This window comes from Nomia melanderi, chromosome 6 (assembly GCF_051020985.1).
Source record: "Nomia melanderi isolate GNS246 chromosome 6, iyNomMela1, whole genome shotgun sequence".
Taxonomy (NCBI): Eukaryota; Metazoa; Arthropoda; class Insecta; order Hymenoptera; family Halictidae; genus Nomia; species Nomia melanderi.
This window is the reverse complement of record NC_135004.1, coordinates 4,103,528-4,130,593: the sequence shown is the minus strand read 5'-3', so window position 1 is coordinate 4,130,593 and position 27,066 is coordinate 4,103,528. Positions and strand designations below refer to the sequence as shown.

General features: G+C 47.1%; 1 protein-coding gene across 1 annotated transcript in view; it reads left to right on the top strand.

The window, feature by feature from the left end:
- The window catches only part of Ephrin (ephrin), a 71,019-nt gene that overhangs the window by 7,681 nt on the left and 36,272 nt on the right, over positions 1-27,066 (top strand). The gene's annotated exons all lie outside the window — the stretch shown is intronic.

The following is a 27,066-nucleotide window of genomic DNA, read 5'->3' as shown; positions in this document are numbered from 1 at the left end:
GAGGTACGTATCGAAGGCAAATTGCATACAACCTAGGTGATGTAGCAACGGTAGCCTTCGTCACAGGATACCATTACCCATAGTGTGTAAACCCGCATTTGCGTCGAACGATCGGCGCAAATCGTCGGTTTTCTACAGTAAAGTGACGCTGCGCGTTCGAGAAAATTGAAAATTCCTCGGGAACCCGGTGAACAAGCCGCGCACACGATCAAAATGGTCATTCGATCAGTTCGATGACAGAAAATACTACTCAAACCTGCAGTATGTTAGCAGAAAACGAAAATGAACACCACAGTAATCTCTTCTATCGATAGCGCAATATCTTAACATATCGATGCACTGACATTCGGTTCACTCGACGATTCGTCGTAAAAATAAAATTTCAACTTTGAAACAAAAGTATTACGAAGCTCATATATTAACGAAATCGCATTAGTGTAAATAAAATGAATTTCAAACGATATAATTACGTATACGTGCATCTAAAATCTAATTAATACTACAACAGACAAAATTCAACCAAAAAGACTAAAACGTTGAATCTACTTTTGCTAAATAAGTCCTCGAAAAAGACCACGAGAAACATAAATTCAAATTGGAAATATCGTGACCGCGAAATCTGTTCGCGTCGGATCGGCTGGAATCCAAATGGTTGAAATTCTGGGGAAGTCCGTGCGCAGCATTAACGAGCGACAAATTAATTATTCATCATTAAAGGCTAACGGTCCGCGATGTGGCGTCACGTCAGCGGTGTCCGCGTGAGAAAAACGAGACGCGAGACACCGCGTTGACGTTTACGAGTGCGCGGACAGCGCGTAAATATCTCCGTGAACTTGCGGGACGCCTTCTTCCTGTTGCCACGTGTTTCGCGTTCCATCGGCTGCTCGGATCAAAGAAAACGAGCTTCCTCTCCCTCGCTCTCTTTCCCGTTTCCGTCGAGAACCGGCGCACGGTTCTCGCGAGACGATCCGCGATCTCAGGCACGCGAGTAACGGGGCGAGAGATGGGCGACCGCGAAAAAGCGCGAAAACGCGGCGCGAACAGCGGCTGGAAAACCGTGCACCGACTGATTTACGGAGCAGTAAGTGGTGTCGTTTTCGCGTGATTTACTTTACACGCGGAACGCTCGCTGACTTACGCGCGCACACAACCCCGGCGGGAACCATTGCGTTTAATTAGACGATAAACACGGTCCGCCCGGGTAGAAAGGAAAAAGATCGGAAGCTGGAGGAAAGTGTGTTGGAGATTCGTAAACTGGTTTATAAACCGACGACGAGGACTTTCACTATTTTTGGGATTATGATTTCGCCGCGAGATTCGCTAGTTAAATGTTCACTTGGTTTGCTTATTGGGAAAACAACTCGAAACTCTGATTCGTTACACTTTCTATTCGAAACAGTAGAAAAATTCGTATCACTTTATATATATTATACATAATATAATCATTATTAAATAACATGTTCTATCGAAAAGACAAATATAAAAAACGATATTAATAACATTCAAACAATGTCTCAGCATTACAGATTCCCTTCCATATCCAGCACACCGTTAATTCAACATAAGTAACACCGCTAATACCGTTTTCCACTTTATCTCCGTCGTAATATTCCATTTCGTTCGACTAGAAGCAAGTTTACCCTAGAAAAATCGTCATCGTTCGGTGCTTCTCCGTTGTAGTTCGCGTCGTGCCGGGGGTTTATCGGTACCGTCCGCGGCGCGCAATAAATCCTGCTGCCCGTTATCAGTATTTAATATCTCCGTGAAAAAATCCCTGAAGAGGCCGAGAAACAAAAGATCATTATTAGCGTAAGCACCGCGTGTACATCATTACTCGGTGTGTCCCGGCCGGGCCAGCACCGTCCGTTGCAGCTCCTCCTCCCGCTTCCTGCTCCGGCAACAATACGGAGCCCGGTCGACGAGTCACCGGTGCGCGCGGGAGAAAAAGCGGTACGTCGGGGCGTTACGAGGCTGTACGAGGACCGCGTTACGGTTAATTAAGCGCGAACGGTGCCCAGGCTCCGGCCAGATACCCAAGATCGCCTAGAAACTGGAGAGCCGCAGAAGGAAACGCTCCAGAACACGGGGCCCGGCGTTCCAGGCCTCCTCCGCGAGATCACGTCAGGAAAGTGCCTTCCCGCGACAGCTGTTTCCTGTCACAAAAACTGTCCGGGTTCACGGGATACTGGGCGGGGCACCCTCTCCAGCCGGGGGTAGCCACCGGTAGCGTTGCGGTTACGACTTACACACGATTATGTGCTCTCCTCCGGGAGCCCGTGCACGGAGACACCGTGGTAATCCATAAAACCCCCTGTCGACCACCCCCCGAATTTATGCCCCGACTAATTCTCGTACCACAGATGGACCATAGATCTGCTGTTGAACACGGGGATATAAAGCGGAAGGGAAAATCGTCTCGATGAATTGTTTCGGTGGTTTCCTTATCGCTTCGATCGACCGGGGAAAACTCGTGGAAGGCGTGTCGGGAGTGTTTGTCAACCCTCGTGTATACTGGTCGATTCGAAACGAGTGATTAACTTTCAGTATTTCCCTTTTTTCGCTTTATGGGTTGCTGCGGTTTGTAGATTGGTTTTCAGGCAGTTGATGGATTGCGAGTGTTGGGACAGTATACATTTTTGCGTAGATATGCGGACTGAAGGATATTAAGTGAAATATAATTTTACTCGTACAGTATATCAATAATGAAAAGTAATGTATAACTGCGTCAGTTTTTATTGAAACGTATTTAATGGAATTTCTTGGAGACTGTTATAATGCGTACAGCCATCAAGCAATTACAATTTGTCACATTAAAATTTTTGTTAAACGTTATAGAGGTATTTGAAAATTCACGGAAACACCGGGAGCACAAGATTAAATATATCTGTCAAGATAGGATGTCAATTCTTACAAAGCGGAACGAACGTCCTTGATCTATGGAAATTAATATTTACCCAACAAGACCCGAGAAAATAGGGGATGACGACTAGGAATAAGTCGAGGGGTAGCGGCGCAGCTCGTACATCAGAATTATGGTGTAATCTCGTATTGTGCGACGACAGATAGCCGTCAGCGTCGACGCGGCGCGCATGATATTTCACGTTTACCCACGCATTCCATTTTTCCCGGTCCCCTAGGTTCTCTACCCCCAACGGATCTTCGATGGCGGCGCGTTTCGCATGTCAATTGTCCCGCGTACTCCGTGGGGCAAAAGCACACGCGAATGAAAATTTCCACGGCTCAGCAGGTGGGAACTCGGGGTGCAGCTTGCGCGATCGCGAGCGCGCGCTCGCGTTCCAGAAAAAAGGAAGTCGTATCGTTCGATTGTGAACAACCGGGCCACAGCCGGTAATAATCATTATTACGCCAATTAATTCGCGCCTACATGTGTACACTGGACCGAGCGTTATCCGTGGTCAGCACGCGATTCCATCCGCGGAGGAACGTCATTAATAGCTTAGTCGGATATCGCTGTACACTTAAAATAATTGCGCGCCCCGGGGATGTATGCGTGCGCTCTCTAGACAGCTCCGGCGCACACGGTTGCCTTTACCTGTGACCAAGTTAACTGACTCGTCCGTTCGCGCGCTTTCGCTCGCTTGTTCACACATGAAAGAATAATCTTATTCCTGTGAGAACTCGCGAAGCATCATCGCACGATTGCCCCAATTAGCTCGTAATCGATGCCTTTAATTTTTGTCCTATGCTCGGTTCCATCCTGTCCTCCTTCTTTTCTGCCTTTTTTCATAGAAAAAAGCTTAAGGCATTTTAACCACAGCCGCGATCATCGGTAATTAACGGTGAATCATAATCAAAGAATGGAAATCGTTTAGAACTTGTCACGCTCCGCGAGACGTCGGGTACTATGTATTGAGGTTTAAAACAGAGTTTAATACCTTCGCGGTGAAGTAAAGCTGAATTGATTAAAACGCAAATGCTGGAGAATTAATCTTATTAGGAATTTACAAAGTGATCGAGGTATTACCGTGATTTATGAGTGGAAGAAGGAAACTAATGTTAATACTGTGCGGCAGAATTCTTGAAGTAGCGTAATTCCTTTTTTCGATGAACGTTAATGGAAATCTGAGAGAAATTAAGTTTTTGTTCCATAATATCGCATCAGAGTCGCAGCAAAGACACGAATCTGCATTTAGTAAGTACAAATGTTGAATATTAGTATCTAACCTTTGAAGCAGATGTAGACTTACAATGAACATGAACTTCTTTCTTTCTATAACAAGAAACGTGTCCGGATATTCTCTTTTCGTTCTCTGAACGAATTTCCTTCGATCCGATCACTTAAAACGCCTCGCGCAAAGCAACGCAAGACCAACGAAACGGGGCGATACTCTTAAGCTTAACGCCTAGGCGTTACATTACGAGTCATCGTCCGTTCGAGCGTTCGCTGGAAGCCAAGGAACGAATCGACGAAAGATCAGGACGATAACGGCTCGAACGTTCTCTGTCGGAAGGAAAAACGTCGGTCCGCGTCAGACAGATGGTTATCGGCGGTTATCCGCGCCCTTTGTTCCCGGTGTTCCACGGCCGATCCCCGAAGAAAATCCCGTTCCGCCTTCTCTACTTCTCGCGACTATACCCCAACCAACATCTAGACAAGGATGATGATCGGCTGGCACTGTGCGGATCAAGAAAAAGTTCCGTGGAAGGAATGTGGACCTAATTGGTCAAAATGAACGGTAGACGTCTCCAATCAGAGTGCTATTCGCTGAAATCGTCATACAAACTACAATGGGACTTCGCTGATTGCAACATCGTTCATTGCACTCTCTCGTTTATTGCATTCCGATGGTCCTCTTCATCAGTTCTAAAAGAACTTCTGGCATCAATTGTTACCTTTTCGTTGCACCTCGATTTTTGCACGGATTCTCAATTCAATACAACGAGCAAGATGATACCGTAATTTGACCATTTAGTAGTGAGAATAAACAAAACGCAAAGCGAAAGATCCCTCGCGCTTCCGCGCCGTCCCGCGAACCGTCTATCCAGTCCCGTACGATACAATGGCCATTTCCATGGCGTCGCAGCACCCGGAAGTGTCTTCTGAACGCCGATGATTTCCTTGAATGCCTCAAATAAGAGAGACGCGACGCCAAGCGCATGCGTGTCTACGGAGCAGCGCGGCATAGAAGACTCGCGCGGGCGCGTGAACCGCGGCGTTATAACTGCACGTTTCGCCTGCGAAACCGTGGAGGAGATTGCACCTCGAGGTCCTGCGGTGCACACACGTTCCGTGAAGCGACTGCGCCGCGACCGCTAAGGGATACAGCAGGTACGACGAAAGAAGAGAGAAAGGAGAACGCGCGGTGGCGGAGGAAGAGGAGAAGGAGGAAAGGAGAGAAGGAGCGAACACGAACGAGAGAGGAACTGCCTCTCTCCGGGTTCCTGCCCAACGACGTATCCTCGGCTCGCTCGTCCTCATTTGTCTCCTCGGTTTTCGAGCCACCGGCCAAAACTCCGTGGCCTTTCTTTCGGGGCCCTTCTTTCTCCCACCATCTTGCGCTGGCCGTGCCGGCCTCCCGCTCGCCCCTCACCGTTGCCTCTCGCCCCTCATACGCGCCCGTTCCCTCCTCTTTTCATTTTTTCCTTCTCGTTTTTTTCTTTACGCCATCTCGCTTCCAATCCATCGCTCTCTCGCTGGGACCCCTGAAAAGGCCTCGCGGCTTCGTCAGGCTAAAGAAGAAGGGGTGACGGCGGTGGGAGAAGAAGCGGGAGCGAGGGCTTTTTCGAATCGAATCCCTCATTGTCGACTCGGTAATTCGAGGAGGATCGAAATAACCCATTATCCCGTAATGAGCGGTGCATTCACGTCCGCGCGCGGGATGCAACGCGGCGCGCCTGCTGCGTGTGCGTAGCCTGCGTGCGTGCGCGCGCACGTACATCCCGCTAGAGCGCGAACACGGGCCCGTGTCGCATTTACATAGGGGGAATCGTCGATGCTCGCGCGATCAACGGTGTTACGAATTTCCGGGCCCGCGGACACGACTCGTCCGGGTTCCATGCGATAGGTTATTGGCGCGTTGAGCGCCACGTCGGTTATCAAAGATGAACGGTGAGTTTTCTGTTCAAGGGTGAGATATAGAGCATTGCTTACTCTCAGGGTATTGCATGACGCGAACGGAAAGATGAACAAAATTGACTTGGCATTTAACGTATTAATACGCGCGACTGATGGGGGAATCAGTGACCAAGGATAGAATTCGCGCGTCAAATCCACGTGCTCTGCTCGTGGAGAAAATGTAGGTACGTCTTGCTAGTGGTTGAGTGATAGATATATGGGGCCAGTGTGTCGCGATTTTTCTGCTGTGGACTAGTTTGATATATGCCTCTGGCCATAGGTAGCGATTATCGCGGTAAATCTGTAGTTCTGTTCCTATTTATACCGCCCTAACACGGTTCTTCTTTTATAGACTTCGGGGAAAGGGCATATGCTCAGGACATAAATATACGCGTGGAATATAACGCGACGCCGACTGCGATCAATAGTTGGAAAACTAGACAACTGAGGATATCTTGGGCCGCTTCTGGCCGGTTTGCGTCTTCCCCGAACACACGGTATCTTTTGTTTGATTCAACGCACGGAGAGTTCGGTATCTCTTCTGACTCGTTTAAACGGTTCTTTGTCCCGCACGCTCTGGCACTCGTCTAATCCTGATCTTCCGGCTAGCTCGCTTGCTTCTTGCAGGGCAAAGCTGCGTTAACAGTCGTCTTATCAGTGTGATGTAGCATTGTAAGATTATTTGTAGGAAACGTCCTGCGCGCGGACGTGAATCACGTGGTTTTCTGTTAGTTCGTCTTGCAAGTGAAGAACTATGCGTTTATATTTTTCGCGCTTTGATTCGTGAACATTGCAATAAGAAAACGACGAAACTTGTATTAAATGGTACAAAATAGGGACCTTCAGATAAAAATAGCTTACGGAAATTCCTTAAATCAATGGTTTTCCAATTTTTGGTAAACCACACTCTCATTACTGACGTTACTTTTAGAATTTTGATATTTTCTAGTGAAGTTCTTTTCAAACCACCCTGAACGGCGAATATAAGCATCATCCCCAAAAGGACAAGAATTTAAAGGGCAGTGCGGTGTTTTCCGCGCCCAAAATTCAGATAAGTTAGTTTCGAGGATATTTAACGTTAATACAGATTATACATTAATAAGAAATAGTTTCGGTTGTCCGCGGAAGACAACCATAGCGACCAAAAGGTAATCCTCGAAGTGTCTCGGATGCTCTGAAGGTCTTCGAACCGGGATCTCTGGTCGCGCGGAGAGTTCGACGATGGCACATACGGCGCCATCTGTGGGCACGACTAGTAACCACCGACCCGCTCCTCGTTTACGACTCTTTCAAGGATCTGGTTGCACTAAATCCTTGCTCCCGTCTTCCCCCACTTGGCGGCGTTCGCCTCGGAGTCCTCGGCATATCTCCGATGAACGGTACGACTTTCGCGTTTACCGGCCGATAAACGGCGTCGCGTAATGAAGTAATCATCCCCGTTATCGGCTCTCATTAATCGATCCACCTCCAGCAGCCACAGTTACTTTTCAGCGCAATCGAGGCTCCTCGCGGTCGCCGCTTTCAGCGACTCCACTCGCCCATCGGATACAGTCGAAACGATCGCCAGATAACATCTGTCGCATGTTACGCGCCGTTTTCCCGAGGAAAATACCGTTGTCCAGGAAAACAAGATCCGGCGTGGCGTTTCCATTCGGGAGTCGAGATTTCTTGCTGCCGCGCCGCCGTACGGTACTGTTATTCCTTAACGAAGGACCACGGGCGTTGGTATCCTTTGTTCCCGGAGAGTTTCCCAGGATTCGGCGCAATTACGGCGGATTTGTGGCGTATTGGACCGGCCTCGTTAATCTCACTTTTTCTTTCTTCGGCTTTTTCCATGGGGGGTAATTAGGTTCTACGAGAATTGCGCTTGGAGATACTGATTAAGCTGTTGTCAGCTTTGCCGTGATGTTCTTTTTCCTTGGATTATTGAATAAGGTTAAATAAGGCTTTAAGTGAGGAATGAACGTTTACATTTAGAACTAAAGCTCTAGCTTTAACAGTAAAGCAGTAAAACAAATCGGCTTCTAAGAAAAGGAGAAGGCGATACGATAGAAACGAACCTCAAGTAGACGTGATGAATACAAAAAGCAGCAAACCACCTTATTCTCCGTTTCATTTTCATTCGTAAACCTCGTATATCAGAACCAATCGCAAACCATTAAGCGATAGCACGTATCACTGTTTACACTTCCCAAAAGTACCTTCCCAACACTTCAAAAGACGCAAAGAGTGCAAAGGTTTCCTTTTTCTCGAACTTCGTACGATCCTCTAATCTCAAGAATGTTTCCCGTCGTTTCCTTTCTTTCCAGTTTTTTCCTTACTCCGTCCATTGTTCTACGAGCCTTCCGCTTGTCCTAATCATCCCGTCAGATTCCATATTCCCTTATCCGCCCTAGCTAAGACAAAGAAATCTTCGAGAGTTATCTCGGAGCGTACACAAGCCCCGATACTCGCATTAACGGTCCCCGTAGCCGTGCTAATGGCCGGGATCCAACGTAACTCAGGATAGATCCCCGCGCGCGGAAGCCTAAAACACCGAGAATTTCCGTGCTAATGGATCGACCTGTTGACACGGGGGAAGCAACGGTTGGCATACCAAAAGGACACATCCGCCTTTTACCTAGTGGCGCCATGCGCCAAAGGAGAAAGAGAAAGGGGGGTCGGGAAAGGACTATTTGCGAATGAACTAATCACGAGCTCCTTCGGATCCGACGGTCGCCTATCCCCGCATGGAAATGCCAGGCGAACAATGGAAATACCTGGGAGTGGTTTGTCTTCCCCGAGACAAACCGCACCGCCGCCGCTTGCCCCTTATCTGTGCAAATTATCTTTGCCTCGAAAAACGTTCGTTCCATGAAAATTCGGCGCGGGCGCACGGCGGGGGCTGCCGCGGACGAAACGGGCGCCATGTGCTCCGAGCTGGAACAATCTGATCCCAGTGATCTAAGAAATCTACTAGTGTAATATGATAGGGAGGCCTTAAAACAAAGACGTAGAAACCTAGGACACGGCAACATAACACCTGGACCGTGGCTACCTGCTGCCGGCTTTCGGTCCACCATTCTCTCGCGGTTGCTCCTTTTTCTGCGTTTTTTTCCTTCCTTTTTTCTTTCACGCGTCGTGTACGTACACGGCACCCGTTCCCGGAATCCTTCCTCCCGAACGATTTTCGGATTCCCGAATGCTTGCGGACCGTATTAGTCCGTTCAACGTTTAACGAATCGGCATGCGACGACGCGACGTTCGGGAATCCGTTTCTCTTCGCCGATGACGTCAAACCAACGGAACATCTCCTCGAGAGATCGCGTAAAGGAGAGAACAAGGAGAACGACGCCAGTCGTTTCGAGAAAGGTTTAACGCAATTCAATGAGGTATAACAAATTCCACGATTCGAAGTCAGAAAAAGGGATCGGAGACCCGTGAGAGAGGCTACCTGGGGACCCGTGGTGCTCCCGAGAACGTGTCTAACCGTTTCTCTTAGCGGAGATCCTCCTTCATACATATCTCTACACGTATACCTTACTCTCTCTCTCTATATATATGTATATACCTATATATATATTTTTTTTTAATTTTGGAGTTTCACCCGACAGAAGAGGATTAATGGGTGCTCCGAAGCAACGAAACCGTGACGCAGAAGGATAGAAGGAGAGATGAAGATGGTAGCTTGGTCTCTTTCTCTGGCATCCTGAAACACCCCATTCCGTCCACCCCAGGTTGCCAGGTTCCTCGAAGCAGGAATGCCATAATCTAGATAACCGAGCATAATAGAATACCTGGACCTGGACTGGTTGCTTTCTACCTCGTTGCACCTTCACCTTTTTTTCTCCCTTGTGCTTGTGTGCCAGCTCGTATCTCGTTGCTCCTCTTCGCTGCTTCGGCTCCCTCTCTTCCTTGTCTTTGCCCTTCTTCTCTTTCTTCTTCATCTTCTTCTTCTTCTCTTTCTTCTTCATCTTCTTCTTCTTCTCTTTCTTCTTCATCTTCTTCTTCTTCTCTTTCTTCTTCATCTTCTTCTTCTTCTCTTTCTTCTTCATCTTCTTCTTCTTCTCTTTCTTCTTCTTCTTCTTCTTCGTCTTCTGCTTCTGCTTCTGCTTCTCCTTCTTCTTCTTCTTCTTCTTCTTCTTCTTCTTCTTCTTCTTTCTGTTCCGCTCTCCTGTGTCCTGCTCCACCCATCTGGCTTGTGGATCCAGCTTTTCCAACGCGATCGTCATCGACGATCCCCATGTTTCTCAGTTGTCCGAATGACAGGGGAAGGCATTCCTCGTGCTCGACAAGAGACGGGGAATGCCGATACCTAGGACAACTGCTAGGCCGGGCAACCCTGTCACCCTATTCCTTCCTCCCTTGCAGTCGCGTCCTGCGGCTAGGACACGTGTTTTCCACCGGACTCCACTGTACAGCCGAGAAACAAGGAAAACTGTTGTCGGTAGACCCACAGGACACGATCGTATCAGATTTCTTGGGTGAATCAGAAGCACGCTGCCTCTCGCTCGCACACACGTGTGCGTATCCTAGGAGAGAAATTTCGTGAATGTCCTGATGAGAACTGGCCGGGCACCCAGTCCTCGTTATTTCTTCCCTTGTTAACTGTTCGACTATAATTCAACGTTCGTGCCCAACCCGTGGGATCGGACTACGCGGTGGCACGCACTCAACACCGAAGAGGTTCGGCGTCGTTGTTCTTGTAACAGCTCCTGCAGTCTTCTTATCGGTAGCAATAACTTTGGGGAAATTGGTACGGTAGAGCGAAGATTGTTGCACGGAAACGGGACCGAAGATAAGTGCCGGAATGGCAGGGCTCGTGCAATTAACCCGTACATTAGTAACCGAGTACCAAGGTACACGTTTTTGTACTTTCTCCTATGCAATTTTTTATGTTGAAAGTTTGACGAAACTCCTTCGGATCACCATTTTTAAAACACAGTTACATCAACATTAAACAAATGTCTAATATTATTATTCCTGACACAAGGGTTAACTAACTCCTCTCTTTTGGTTAACAATTGATGCTTTAACATTCAATTCTTTTCTGATATCTTTTAGATTTTCGCAGCGTTTAGAACATATTAACGCGATATCCATCGATGCAAGTTCTATCGTTGTTCCCATCAATAAAATCCCTTCTTCATCATTTACACTTCGCAATTCACACTTGAATTTAAAAAATTTAGCAAACACGTGCACACATACAAAAAACTGAAAACTGAACTTTGAGATAATTTACATAATATAACAATACAACAATACCGAAACTCTTAGAACCAATTGTCGATAATTCGACATCTGATGAATTATTACACCAACATCTAGAAAAAATTAGTCCATATGTATAACCAATAAAATATTCACTTCGAAAGCAGAAGCAATGCAAACAATGAGAACGAATTGCTCCAAACTCGTTATTCGTGATTCGTAAACCAAAAGCATCGCGCGTTGGCGGAAATCCGATGCGATCCTCCGCGAATCGGCGAGACGGCCGCCGGCGTCGAAGTACCGTCGGCCATTACGTCGGGGATCGTCGTTTCATGGAGAAACGTTTCGAAACCGCGAAACGCGCGCCTGGATCCGGCGACCCGCGCAAGCATGGGAACAAGCAAGCGCAGTCAAGCCGGCCCGCGGAAATAAGAGAGTTCCGCGGCGGCGAAAAAAATCGATTCGACACCGGTCACCGGTCACCATTAACGAACCGTTCCCGAACGAGAGGCTCGGCATTCACAGAATTTTAATTCCTATCCGGGCACGCCAGAACGAACGATACCCCGAGCAGCATTCCGGAATTGTGTCTACACCGGTGGAAGGCGTCGTGCCGCGATCGTTTGCTTTTACGTTTATGTCGCCGTTACGAAATCTCGGTTCCAATTGTCCTTCCACTCGGCCGATACGGATCGTTGCTCCGCGACTCTTTATCTAGATGGATCTCGACTGCCTCGCCGTACACGAAACCACGAACCCGGGCTGAGAGGGGTCATTGTCTCCGTCTCTCCCTTTCTCCCTGTCTCACTCTCTCTCTCTTTCTCTCCCGCGTCGCTCCCGTCGGTTTCCCACCTTTTGTTTCACCGTCTCGTGAGTGTTATCGAGAGAAAGCGCGCGATAATTAAACGTTTTCGATCGAGGCGAGCCGTCGCGATTAATAAAAGCTGAGCGCCCGGACCGGGGGCCTCTCCGGTTACTTTCGAGCGACCGTTTCGAAGTAGAAATCGCAGCCGAGCGCGCCGATAAGCGTTCGCAACGTTTCCCTTCCGGTTATGCTGATAAAGCGCGCCGCTGAATGGACCTCGTAAGCGACATTGATATAGGACGTGCGCTGAAAGGATCCGGAGCCCGCCTTGCACCTGGGATCGAGAGCGTCTTCCATGGGAAACCTGTTCGCTTTTGACTCTAGCTGGAAGAATGAACTGCTCGTCGTAGGGGCGAGACGGGTTTTGAATTGTCGCGAAGCGTGCGGAAACTGGTTACGAATATACTCGATGATACGGTGTCTGTCGACTGTCTTCGATGATCTCCTTTGAAGAATATTTGTAGGGAGATTGAAACTAAAGGGGACGCGGAAAGGAATGATTTATTTTGTACGGGTGATACCCATGCAGCGATGTTCCTTTTGTATATCAGATTAATCGTTTATTTAGAATGCGATAATAAGAAGTGAGATATTGTACCCGAGGTGAGTCGATTTTCACTTATCCAACAGTTCCGGTGATAAAGAAATCTAAAGTATTCTTATGCAACAGATTATTAACTTATTAACAGTATTGTTTAGTGTTGACACTAGGACTATCGAGTTTTTTAAATAATATACTGTGTAACTTCCTACGAAAACTGTAAGGGAATAAGTTTCTAAATTTCGGTGTCACACTTGTTGTATTACGTATACGGATATCTGAATTTTTCAAATAATATCGAACACAAACATCTTTATAATTTCAATCCTTGTAAAATGAGAACCCGAAAATCCAGTCACTCTGATGGGTGTACTACCGCTGGTATTAATTTCGATGAATTTGGAGCATTTCCCGCGAGTATTTAACAATGTTGAAATAATGTGCGAGTATTCTCGTCGGGGCGTATAATTATCAAACTTTCGAGTTTTCCCTCGAATCTCGGACAAGAGGGAACGATGTAATGTTCGCGGTGCCGGAAAAACCGGGAAACAACGCGTCGAATCGATTGCTCAATTATGCGAAACGCAGTTGACGCTCGTTACCTTCGTTACCGGGCGATAATTTCGTTAAAGAATTCCGCTCGGCCTCGAACATCGAACATCGACTAGTCGACCGACCGACCAGGTTTAAGCGTCGAAAATGTTTCACGAAACGGGGGTACACATAATTATGAAATTGGATTCCCGTCACGGTCTTTCTACGAAATGGAAAAAGAAACCATGCTGCGAGCGCTTGCTCGCCCGGTCTCTCTCTGCGATCAAGACGCTGTATGGACGCGAATGTAATTACTTTAAAAAGCGTTACAGCGCCGTGTTAAACCGTGACGTTCGCCGCGTTGCAACGAATCGCTGTGACTAGAATCGAAGAAACGAATCGAGAGCACCGACTGGCACAAGGGACCGTTCCTCTTGGTCAAACATTTTTCTCTCATTGTATTCATTCGACCGTCGAACCGATGACGAGTATCGATCTGTCGAATCGATGAACCTTAACACTAAGCCTATGTACCACTCAAAATTGCTTGTGCTAATTTTCTTAATTTGTATTTACCGACGTTATATAAGTGTTAAATATTTGAAAATATTTTAAGCATTAATAACTTTACTTATATAATGTAGGTAATACTGGTAGAAAAATAAGAAAATGGTTCTATTTTTACAATTCTTATTAGAAATATCTATCATTCGTATTATATACACTAATGTTAATTACTACCGGCGATTATTTCACGGTGCCAATCATTGGGAGTTGCGAGAAATCGAAATAAATATGCTCACTTGTGTATCCGCAGTACGATAAACTGTACGGATCACGTATTTACGAGGGGGGAAAGGAATACTCGTTACAACATCGTTACACCTGCTAATATTCAGTATCTGTTCATAACACCGGGGAAAGAGAGCGCGATAAAGGTCGAACGACAAATAAGAAAAACGTAACAATTAAGTAGGGTACGTCCGATTATTTCCAAACGTTACGCTCGGATCGAACAGCTGTTACCGTGCGCGTTAAGGTCGCTTCGCACAAAGCCCGGAATTAGTTTTATCGGAATATTGTATCCTGTATAGCATGTCCGGTTCGAGAAGATAGCTTTTTGTTTAATTACCCGATATCCGTGCGACCGCAGATTTCCACGCACAATTCAGAAAACGTTTCGTCTGACTGAATACTTCGATCGAAGAAAGTCCTTTTATGAATTCTTCGCTAATTAATTCAAGCACTACAAAGACCCTTATAAGAAGAATAATACAAAAACTTCGATAAAATTCGATTCTTCTTTATCGTTACCATTAATTATATGAAATTATTCATTCCAAAAGAAATATTCTATTTCATCCCATTTTCATGGTTGACGATAAAAGTGTAACTTTACCATTCAAATCTGCTGCTAAAAAAAGAACAATTATATAAAATATATAATTCTTACAAAAACGTTTTTATCCATCGGTACTGAACAAAATTCGAAAACCAATTTCCGAGCTACAAACAAAAGGACGTGCTAAAACGCTTCAATAAATCATGCAAGATTTCTGCATCGAACAGACACGAAACGAAACGCGTGGATCAGAGGCCGATTCACGCCATGGCATTATGTTCTCCTCGATTTTCTAGCCGCCGATCCGCTCGAAGCACGACGAGAGAGAGAGAGAGGAAGAGAGACCAGAGCGAGTTACGCTCTCTCGAACGGAACGATTCCCTTCGGGGTGATCGTGGATCGTTATCACGTGGAAGAGTAGTCCTCTCCCCGTGGTCAGCAAAAAGCGCAAAGTAAAAGAGAAAAAGAAAGAAAAAGAGCGGGCCCACTCCATATGCACGATCATTTGTAATATTTAATTATGGTCAAGTCCGCGGGGAAGATTGTCTCGCTACTCCAGAATCGTGGGCAGGCTTTTTTTGTCCGAGGTTTTTTTGTTCCTTTGCTGCGTTACTTGGATCCCGCGATGCCCAAAAAATCAAGGCATTTTAATTGAATGTTCTCTATAAACGAACAAAAAAAATCCGCCGTTTTTAAAATCTTCTTTTCTTTTCCAATGAAGAATTCCTTTCTTTACGCGTCGCATGTGAAAATGGCGGCACAAAACAAGAAGAGGAGTAGATAATTATCGAAAGGTAATAATCGGGCGTAGAGATCGCGAACAAAGTTTCCGAAGATGCCTGGCAAAGTGCTTGTTCGGTGTCTTCGCACCTCGAAGCCCGGCTGAACCCCCAATTCGAGGTTATAAAAATGTTGCTGATCACGCTGAAACTGTATACCGTATCTGTACCGGGCGACGAGGGCACCGCATGATCAGCCGCCACGGGTAGTCCATAATGCTGGGTAAATTGTCGGGTTCGCACGGCGCGGAACGCGCGCGATGCGTCGCTCGCTTCCCGGCGGTGCTCTTCTAAAATGATCGATAATTAATCGTCGATTCACTGTAATTTCGCGTCGTGCGCGTATCGGTCCGCCGAACGAAAATTCACCGGAGCAGATTCTTTCCGATCTCTCGAGGTTCCGTTCTCGCGGCGACGGAACAAAGTTGCGGCGATCGTGTCCGCGAATCTCCACCCCTAGTTTCCGGAGTCACGTCACGTTCTCCGATCTTCTCGTTAAACGATCCCTGGCCGCGCGACGATAATGGGAACCGGAGGGAGCGGGGTTCCCGCATTCCTGCGATTCTTTTTCCGTAAAACGAGTATAATGACTCTATAATGCGAAATCTCGGCTTACACTGTGGTTCGCTTCGCGCGCTAGCGCCTCCACGGGAAACCGATAACGAACGGGATACTCGTTCTTGTTGCTCGGAACGATCCATCGTTTGAAAACCGACGCGTCGACCCGACGAGTGGATGTCTCGCGGTTAACGCTCCGACACGTTCAACCCTTTGCGGTGTGAAGTGTTCTCGGTTTTCCACTCCGGAAATCGCACCAATGTTATTCGATATGCCACTTTGCTAACTTGTTTCGGGAGGCTGAGGTTGCGTTTACTTGTATGAATATGATATGATTGCGATGTTACGAATAATTATAACATTGAATAATTACAACGTTCAACACCTGAAAGATATAACGGAACTTTAGCCTCTTGTCCTGTGTGTCTGTAATTATTAACCAGCTATATAGACAAGAGCTTCTGTGGTCATAGGAGACAAAACAAATATCAATGGAAAGGAGACAACATTTCACTTCGACTGAAAAGAAACGAGGATATATTTACTAAACTGAATCATTGTACTTCAAGAGATCAACTTCTGCTACGATCTATTGCCTCTGCTCAATTTCAAGGAAACCGTGATAAAGATGTTCCGGGTTAAGATGCTTAAACCATCGATCTCTTTCTGTTCACCAATTCTTGGGCAAACAATCTTCATTGAACGGGGACCGAAAATATTATGTTAGCGAGACCGACGTTGCGTGCCGGAAACGCGACTCATCCTAATGCGATTCCGATGTAGGGACCGGCGCAGAAGAGGTTCCGTCGAAGAGACAACACGGGAAGTCTCGTCGAAGAAGCGACGCTACTCAAGTGATCGTTGCCGCCGCAGTCGTGGCGGGACTGAGTAAAAGCGGCAAAAATCAATTGGAGTATTGTGCACACAAGGCGGATACACGCGGTTAGAAATCTTCTCCCCGCGTGGCCGCCCCTCGTACGCTTCTGAAGACTGGTTCTGAAGTGTCGCGTTTGTCGTCCTCTCTTCTTCGTCCTTTTCGGTGAAACCTCGAGTCCGGCGACCGCGTGGCCCGGGATAAAGGCCAGAAAACGCAGCCGGCATGTTTACGTTCGTGTCTCACGGATTTTCTGCTGCGACCGGCCACCACCCCGAAGAACTTGCGCTCTCGCGCACGCTGAATGGCCTTATCCCCGAGGGATTTACGTTCTTCTGAATGGAGGTTAAACGCGGGCACCCGATACAATGCGGCCGAACACCGGCCCTCGCTTTTCGCAGACTCCTCCCTCCTCCTTCCTTTCGTTCTTCTTCTTCTTCTTCTCTTTCTTCTTCTCCTCCTTCTCCTTCTTCTTCTCCTCCTTCTTCTCCTTCTTCTTCTCCTTCTTCTTCTTCTTCTTCCTCTTCCTCCTTCACGGGATGCGTACACTAGGACCAAATAACGCGGCGGTCGAGTACGCTTTAAGCGCAGTGTAAACAGGACGCATTGAGATGTTGCAGACCACTCGTCGACCGGCAAATACCCTGAACCCTCGGTGACCGTTTCGAGATGACGAACAAACGCTCCACCGATCGGCAACCCGTGGATTCACGGATCAAACCAGTGAAACCTTTTCGGGAGACGTATTCTGTCTGCCGCGGGGAAGTTATTGGGAAATCTTGACGCGGAGTGATAACCTTTTGAACTTGAAAAGCTTGCGTGGATTAATCTGTGACTGTTATGAGTCAGTACTATTTTTTTGAAATGATAAGGGGAAAAAGGAGGAGGGGTGAATTGTTCTAACGGAGAATACAGAATTTGTGTAGCCGAGTATTTATGTAAGAATATACTTAGATGTGCAATGGAAGAATTTTACAGTGACATTTTTAATTAAAATATTTATTTTGAGTTTTTGAACTAATCATTAAATATATTTAATTCTGCAAATATAGTATCTACTATTTTCATTACTTATTATCTTTTCAATGTTTATTTTTTATTTTACAAAGAATGAAGTCTTTGAATTAATTTTAAATAGCCTACGCGAATTTTCTATGTCGAAGTTTGTTTAAGAATCACCATTTTCGAGTTCAAGTTTCTTTAATTCATTCTCGTAATCCGTTCAGATTCGCCGAACGTATCGCAAGTCATTTCCAAAGATAACCGATGGTTCGCGCGGCAAAGTAAAAAAATTGATGACAGCTCCCGCTGATTACTCAAACGCGCCGCCTTCTCATTAATTCTCTCCTCCCACCGGGAGTACTCGATTATTATAATCCCCACCCCACTCCGTTTTTCTGACATCGATACACGAGGACCTCATATTATATCATAACTATTTTTGTAGCTGTCATTTTGAGTTTTGTATAATTTATACTTCAATATTACATTATAATATTTCGAAAGTACCAATTAGAAGACATAAAATAATACAAAGCCAAAAAGAAAGTAATGTTTCACTTTAAATGGAGATTCAAATATTATCGAGAACAATGAGTTCTTTACCTAATTTAGCGTTTATAATTAACAAATTTCTTACCATCCAACTATTATCTATTTTTCAATTTCACCAATTATATATGCATATGACAGTGAATAATGAATTGTCTTTACGTTTTTCTATAACTCTCGCGAAATATGACACACGCCCTCCTTACGCATACCCATTCACATAACGGTCTGGAACAGTTATTTTCGGAACTGTTTCAATTCTTGCCTCGGACACTCCACCCCGGCGCTGCGGGTAAGTTTCCTCGTGTCGACCCCGTTTTTCCCCGGAATCATCTCGAACTGTACCGACCGCGGCATACTATGCTCCGTACCGTATGATCAACCGAAACATTCATGAATATATTTCACATATTACATGTATCCCGAAATACGAAAGATGTTATTACCGGGGGAGGGAAAAGGGGGCCGGCCTTCCCCGAACATAACGCCAAGAATGGAGATCGCCTCCGGTCGGGAACTCGAGGGCGAGGAGGCAGCGTCTCTCCTGTGTAACGCGCGCCGACCGAGAAAATGTGCCACGTAATGTGCCGCGGGGCCGAAACCTGGATGACCAGAATGAGGAGAAATCTCTCCCAAATGATAGACAGAGGAAGAGAGAAAGAGAAACGGAAAAGAAGGCAAGAGGGCAGATGCAAGCGCCCAGAAAAAGAAGCAGCTGCACCCTCCGCGCCGAATTATCCTCTCGACTTCGCGCCGCGCGCATTCTACCCTGGCGACTCCCCTATTTCACCGTTTCGCTTTTCGTCTTTTTGATGGAAAAGAAACGATGCGCATGACGGGACATTCGTCGTTCAATTCTTTCTTCAGGTGACGACGAACCGCGTAAAACGTATGGAGTTACGATAGGACAACGTTTTCTGTTAGTACTATTTCATGAACCTGTCGAAACAAACTGTTCCCTTAATTAGTACTGTACCTCTATCGATAAATATTCTTGTGTATTCTTTATGGTGAAAATTATAATATATACTTCGAGAAGTTGAAGAACAGAATGGTTATTGGAATTTAATAGAATTTCATGTTATTGTCAATACTTTTCAATTCATCAAACACATTTGGCATGCCGTTTCATTTTAATCAAGTCCGAGGAACATCATCGGAGATCGTCCCAGAGCCGATGCTTCAAACCGCCCTTATCAATCGATACCCATTACCAGGAGACCGCCGGGTGAACCCCCCCGGCTCATGGAACCCGTAATTTGTTTCGTGCTAGATATCCAGCCGACATCTCATCGCGGCCGTATAGAAGCTTCTTTACATTTCCGCCAGGGAAATAGTAGAAAGTAATATCGAAGGGGAGAAAGGGAAAAAAATTCTCATCGGAAACGGGCGATGCGCCGAGAATGCAGCCGGTTGCAAAGGATCTCGAAATTGCGCGCAGCCCGGCCGGCCGCAGAGCCAACCACCGCCGCCGCCGCCACCTTTCCGCTCTGATAAGAATATATCTCGGGCCCCGATCTCTCAAAGGTTATACTATATTTCTTGTCGAACGTTATCAAATACGCCGAAGGATAACTGGCTTCCGAGAAGGAACAATCTGCCGATGCGCGATAAGCTTGTTAGCCTGGGACCTGGTTCCCTGCGCCCCTTCTCCGAACCTCGGCCACCGATCCCACCTCCTCCGTGTCCCGTCAAGCAACACTGAATCATAACCGATACCGAATTAAAATCGGAGTCCTCGTTACTCTTTCCTCGCCGGCTGGTTCCGGGAGCCCTGCGCGAGTCGTGGCAATTACGAGGCGCGCGGGCTGTTTATAAAAGGTGTTGCAATAAAGTTAAATTAATCTGTCTTCGCCGGCGCTGCGCGGCGCGCCGTATCGGGTTCGTTAAACATTTACATCTGTCGCGGCCGTGGGACAGTGCCGGATCGGCGCGGCGGGTTTGCTGGCAGCGAACCGCTCGGAAATTTAGAAAACGCGCGGCGGAACACGGAGACGAAGAAGACGTCGCGTCGCCCCGGTATATCGAATTACGCTTGTTACGCCGCGACAACGCGGTCTTGATTAACTTGTCCGTGAGTTTGGTATGTAAACGACGCCGCGACGGGAAAGTAACAGCCTGACGGGTTTAACGCGCCGCTTAGGCGGGACGGGGAACTCCTTAAACTGAATAACGCGGCCGGGCGTCCGGGGATTACGTAGACGGCCGTCACTGACGCCGAGCGGTTTTAGCCGAGACCGCGTTGCCGGTCGGTGATCTAAAAGCTGCGGGAACTTTGCTCGTGGAACATGAGATCGATGAAATGTGTTGAAAATATTGCTGCTTTCTATGGCATTAGTTTCTTATTTGACGACAATTCATATTTTGCTCAAAAAGAGAAAGGGCACTTCTCGTTCTTCAATTTACAACTTACGATGGTCTACTAAAATTATAGACGACCGTCACTAAGCTACTGATACGAAGTCAACTCCGAATAAACGTGAATCGCGAAAGAATCCTTCAACTAAGAAAACGCCAAAAATTTCAATAAATTCGAGTCACCGGTGAAATCGATAGAAGACCAAAATGTCCCTGGCGTGTATAGCAGGTGCCAAATCCGTGGCCGCTTAATTAGCGCGACTCGTTTCCGAGACCTCTCGAAATTACGTGTTCCGTGCACCATATAAGAAAAATAGACTAATGCCGGCACGGTCACTCCGAAAGAGGTGGAAAAGAAGCAGAACAGATAGAAAAAGAGCGAAAAAGAGAGAGAGGGGAAAGAGAAAGTAAGAAAAAGGGCGAGATAGAAAGAGAGTGGAGCACACACCGGTTATCGAAGGTTCAATCTTCGGGCCATGGGGCCGGTCAATATATGGGATTCTGGGGATACGGGGGAGGTAATCGATTACCATGGGACCGATCTTTTCTCCTCCTTCTTCCCTCTTTTTTCCTTCCCGATCGTTCTTTTTTCCTTCATCGGCCCCCTCCCCCGCCTTCCCCTCGCCTTCAGAATCTCCCAACCCCGAGAGAGCCTCATGGACCGACGCCAAAATTTATACCTGGCGGCTGGGCCACGGGAGGAGAGAGATGCACCCTCGTCTGAATGGAGGCAGGGCATTCAACGGCGCCGCGAACTGTGAAACGAAAAATATATGGTTTCCAAAAGAACAGCCGTAGGTCGATTCTCTCTCTCCTCGAAGGTGGAGCAGAGAAACGGCGGCGTGCCCTCGCGAGGGAAGGAAGAGAACAGAGAAAAGAGAGGAGAGAAAAAGAAGCTTTGGCGAGAGAAAGGAAACGGCAGGGAGGTATGAAGGTAGGTGCGGAGAGGAGAGAATAAGAGGCGAGAAAGACCACGGCTCCTCGAGGGAGCCTCCTCCCGCGACTCCCTCCTCTGTTGAGGGGGAAACGGATTCCTCGGATTTTCAGGACCAGCTAAGATTGATGCCGGGTTACGTCTTGGATACGTTTGTGACCGTGAACCGTATTGTCGACGGACGGTCGGACGTCTAATGACGAACGACCCTCGGTGGCTCCTCTCGTCTCGCTGCGAGATCCCCTAACACTAATATCGACCATCTACGAGTGGAATGGGTTGGGAGGAAATATCGGTGATTCGATCGACGCTGACACGCGTCGTTAATTTTCGTGGGACGCGCGCGGACAGTGTGTGACAATTAAAATGCGGTGGCGGAGGGTCCGTCGTGTTACTCAGGGGAGGGAGGCAAGTTTGTGTGATTCGGTGAATAGATTTTATTGTGAGCTTTGAACGTCGATCGATGTCTGTCGCTTAGAGGAGTTGAAGGTAATTTTTCCTTCTTCCTAGGAGATTTTTTCGGGAATGGGATTTGGGTCTTTCATGGGATATTCTAGAGAACTGTAATGTGTAAGTACATAGATGTAGGAGTTTAATTTTTGATTCGATTTAATTTGTTCTGAACGATCGTAGTGATTATTGATTTCTGTTCTATGTTTATTTACTTGTCACTAATGAACTATGTATATGTTTTTACTACATTAAGAAAACAAATGGAGTATTACATTAATATACCGTAAATCTTAATGTAGTCACGATTATCGTAAATGCACTAGTCAGAAAATACCAAAGAACAGAAAAAACAGAATATCGTTCATTTGCAGAAAATCATAAAATCACACAACTCGATTTGGAGATGAAATATCCAAAATCTCCTAAACGCGTGCGGGGAGGGATCACAGTACATAAAACCCCTAGTTAAAAGTTCCTGTAGCGAGAGAGCCTCTTAAACTTGTTTTCGAGCTGCAGCTCACAAACCCGGGAACGATACCGAATGATCATTACCGTCTCTAATCCCCCATTCATAGACATTAAACTGTTACGCCGCGCGTAACTCTCCCCGGGCCCGAAAACACTCGACGAAAAAAGCCCCGTCAAAGTACCCCGCGAACTATTAACCTCTAGCAACAATGCCTGCCGAACAAAACGCCGCACTTCTGTCCGCAATCATTTTTTATCCCTGGCACAATGGGCGAAGAGGACCTTTCCCGAAGGATCTGGATCAAGCGTGACGACGCGCCACCCTGACCCGGGACACGCTCACAATCGAGTGCCCTATTATTCGTCAGAACCTCGATGGAACAAGGATCAAGAGGGGGGAGGGAGGGTCGGTGGAAAATTGCGGAAAATAAAAGGGGATGCCCCGGAAAGACGTCAGGTATCTGGTCGCCTAAATTCACCGGCGATCCTTGGGTAGATACTCCTAGTCGGCATCTTCTCCAGGTATACGCGACCTTCCAGTTGTTGGGACCGAAGCAGCAAAGGACGCCGATTCCTCCGGCGTGTCGGACAAAGGCGAAACGATATGGTGGCTTGTGCAAGCGCATGCGTATCTCTTTCCCCCGTACGCGCATCGTTAGAGGCCCCATTTGTCTAGAAGATCGGGATTTATGCTGAGGTTACCCCGCCCTTGGGCCCTCGAGAGTTCCACCGATTTACTTTTATGGCCCCGCGGTATATACGTACTACCACGGCTACGAGAAAGCGGAAAGTCTCGCTCCGTCCGATGATCCTACTCTGTGGCGCGGTTGCGCAAGAGAAAATGCCGGGAGAAAGCACACGGCAATCCTCGTGGAGCGATGCCCAGTTGTGAAACACGACAAGGACGCCGCGAGAAATTGTATCGTGTTCGTTTTGTGACTCGGATGTTTCTGATCCACTGAAACATATGGGGGATTCTAGTTTCTCGTGTTCTCGGGCTTGTTATTTGACTCGATTCAATTTCTCATTCCTTTGAGCCTTCGCGGCTCGGTGTTCTTGGGTTTCCACTCTAAAAATTGTATAGATGTTTAATATATCACTCGTTTATTTGAGAACAATTGAAGAATATTAAAATTGTACTTTTATAACAAAACTTTTACAGTAAAATATAAGATATTACTGGAAGAAAATTAGACGTCGAGGCATTCTTCGATCCTCGAAAGGTCTACCTTCTATATCATTTAGCCGGGGCATCATCAAAGTCTCCCAAACCTCGAGATAAATACACTCGATCGTTCCCCGAATAAAGGGACCTGTACGCGCACGGGATTCCTGCACCGTTGGTCTCCATTTGTCTACAACGACCGGGATTCATACGGAAAGGTAACCCCGCCCTGAACCCGGCCGTAGGGGCCCGAGCTATTCACATCCACGGCTTAAGTGTCCGTGGCCGCGCCAGCGTCAAGAAATAAAGAAAAAGAAAAGGAGGGAAGGTGGAAGAACATGGATGGTTCCTCAAGGTTGATTTCTACGTCACTTGCCGCTCTCGGTATCGTACATTTTCGTACGCGCTCCTCAGTCAAAATTTCAGATCCGAACCATCACCTAGCATTAACTCAAACCTAATTAACTAAAGATTGTTGTAACCCATATCAATCACTGGAGAATGATTCTAAAGCTATATGTCCATTTGAGAGTAAAATTATCGTGAATCGAGAGCATTTCTTGTAAATGAAATGAAAGAATTCTCAAAACATACGTCTACAAAGGGGATAAATAAAAATTTGAATAATCATAGGTGCGGCTATCCACGAAGGTGGTACAAACGGCCGCCTTTCGAGGGTTAATACTTAAAATATTTTAATTCAAGCACTTCTGTCCCTCGATTCAAACTTGATTTCTCTCCATCTCGTACGAACTATCAACATTTCATCAAAACACGATGAATATTTATACTGAAAATACTTTCGAGTGCAAAGGGTGAAGAGTTAAACCAGGTTCAGGTTACGGTCACGATCCTCGGGCCAAATAGAGCTCCTCCCCCGGATGGCTCTCCAAGTTATCCCGATTATCCTTAGGTCCTTTGTTCGAAAGGACTAGGCGCGGCGCACGTGGTGGTGCGGTCGCAGGTATATATTCCCGCAAGAAGGTGAACCGGGGGCCGAAAGTGACGCGCGTAGACGCGGCGAAGGTAAAAGTGGTCGCCGGGGGGATTTTTCCGGCCCGTTTCAACGAGGACCACGGTGCGTGCCGGCCCTGTTTACCCGACTGCTTAGCGCGTCGTAAAGGGATGACAAGTCTATTTCCTTGAACCGACCGCCGGGACATCGACGAACAGCAGAGAAGGCATTGACGTATGCGAAAGAGGGTGGACTCGAGAAAATCTTGGAGATGTTGACAGAGCACAGGGGACTAAGGGAGAGGGGGCCAGATAAAGAGAAGCGGCCAGAAGAGTCGAAAAGGGGAGAAAAAAAGTTTATCTACCGCGAAGAGGATCTGGCGCGGTCCGAGAGTAAACGATAATGACGACTTCCTGATTCGGCACTCGTTTCGGCTTGAACACGGGGAAAGGGGTGGCGCGGCGTTGTACGGACCGTTTAAACATGCGCGCTGTGTCTGTTTGTTTGCACCGTTCGCAGGACCGCGCCACGAGAGAACCCAAACGCGGGTTCGTCGATCGTACCGACACACGCACCAGACGCGACGACACGCCGCTGGCCTGGCCACGTCGCCGTCGCTTTCCTATCTCGCGGGGAATGTGGGAATGCTCCTTGGGCATCGGACGAAGTTTAATGCCGGACCCTCTCGATAATGGCAACCCGAATGTTATCGGGTTAAGTGGGAGCGTGGGGTCTCCGGGGAATCACGATGTAATAAATTGCTTCCTGCGGGCCGGATCGAAGGCGCTCCGAAATTTCGTGGAGATCGTCGTTTCGGAGTCGCGGAACGGCGTGCGAATAATGGTATGGCGATTAGAGGTTAGCGGGAAAGGTAGGCTCGGGATTCTGGGTGGAATTTTTGATATTTTTCATATGAAACTGAATTTGAGACTGGTCACATCTACGTGGACGCTGTTTTCTTGATAGGTTTACGACTATTTTCATTCAAATATTATCTACTTTCTATTAATAAATCCCTGTATAAATTATGTTTCATTGGTTTCGGAAAGTAATTGTAAATCTACATCTACAGTTACAAATCTAGAATTATAGATCTATATCTCGAATATGCACAAAGTCACAATTTCAGCCTCAATACGGTCAGTAAGCTTGCCAAATACCACACGGCTGAACATTTATTCGTATCAAAGACAACGATTCGTCGGCCACGCGGAAGAGGAACGAGCGCGGAAGGGTAGCCCCGTCGCAGATTTCTCACCGATGCCGAGAAAACGGGAGACCCAAGGGAGCCGGGACGCGCAGGACTCCCCGAGGAAAGGTCGGGGACGGTGATTTTCCGCGAGTCACGCGAATTCGTGACTGAATCCCGAGAATCTCCGGCCGATGTGTCACGTTGGTGTGAAACGTCACGGCACTAGGAAGTGACCCCGAACTGTCGCTTGGGCCCGAGCGTTCGCGCGCGTACCTGCGCGCACGACAATGTCCATAAACAATGGGAGCTATCTCGGGAATATCAACACGATGACCGTCCGAGGATCTGACCCAAGAAACGGGGCCCTGACCCCGAACGTGCACCGGGACACGGGTTATCTTCCATATCGGCCGGACAGAAATGTCTCAATGCGCGATCCGGATCTTCCCGTTGAAGGCGCAAATCCCGCGGAACGCCGCCGATGCGCTGCGCCGCGCGGCCGTTCCGTCTCTGTCAAGGAAGTCCGCTCCTCTAACGGATGCGAGGCGGGACCCGCGATCGGGACCGCCTCGGGACAGATTAATTATAAGGATTATGGAATCGCGACGCAGATAACGTGATTGATGCTGCTCCGCCGGCCGTTTTGTTAAGATAACAGAACAATGGAGACGGATGCCCGTGCGGTACCACGGCCAGCACGCTCCGTACATCCCCGACGCGCCTCCAGGGATGACGGTGATTTACACGAATTATTCTAATATTAATCTGATCGCTGAACGCACACCTTGACCGTCAACTTCGAGAGCTATGAGGCTGACACGAGCTTAAAACGTCCGGGAGAATCGTGTGATTTCACCATGGTTGGATCTAATTAATAGAAATAGATGATGTGTACAGGAATGAAGGAAAAAGGGTTCGGGAGTTTGAGAATGGATGATACTTAACAAATGGAAAAAGTGAAGTGTTATTAAATGTGCATGGGGATATTACAGTTTTTGAAATTGTTAATAGTGATAATCAACTGGAAGGTTTCGCTAGGTTTATTGCCATTAATCTATACATGTTTCTAGGAACTCCCCTTTTTATAAATAAAATGCTTGATAAAAATAATATACTAGTATGTATATAAATAACTCATCATATCAGTCGAAACAAATAAATTATCTACAATAATCTCGCCTCGAAAATTACGATAAAACCGAAGGGAAAAGAATGAGCAACACCCCGT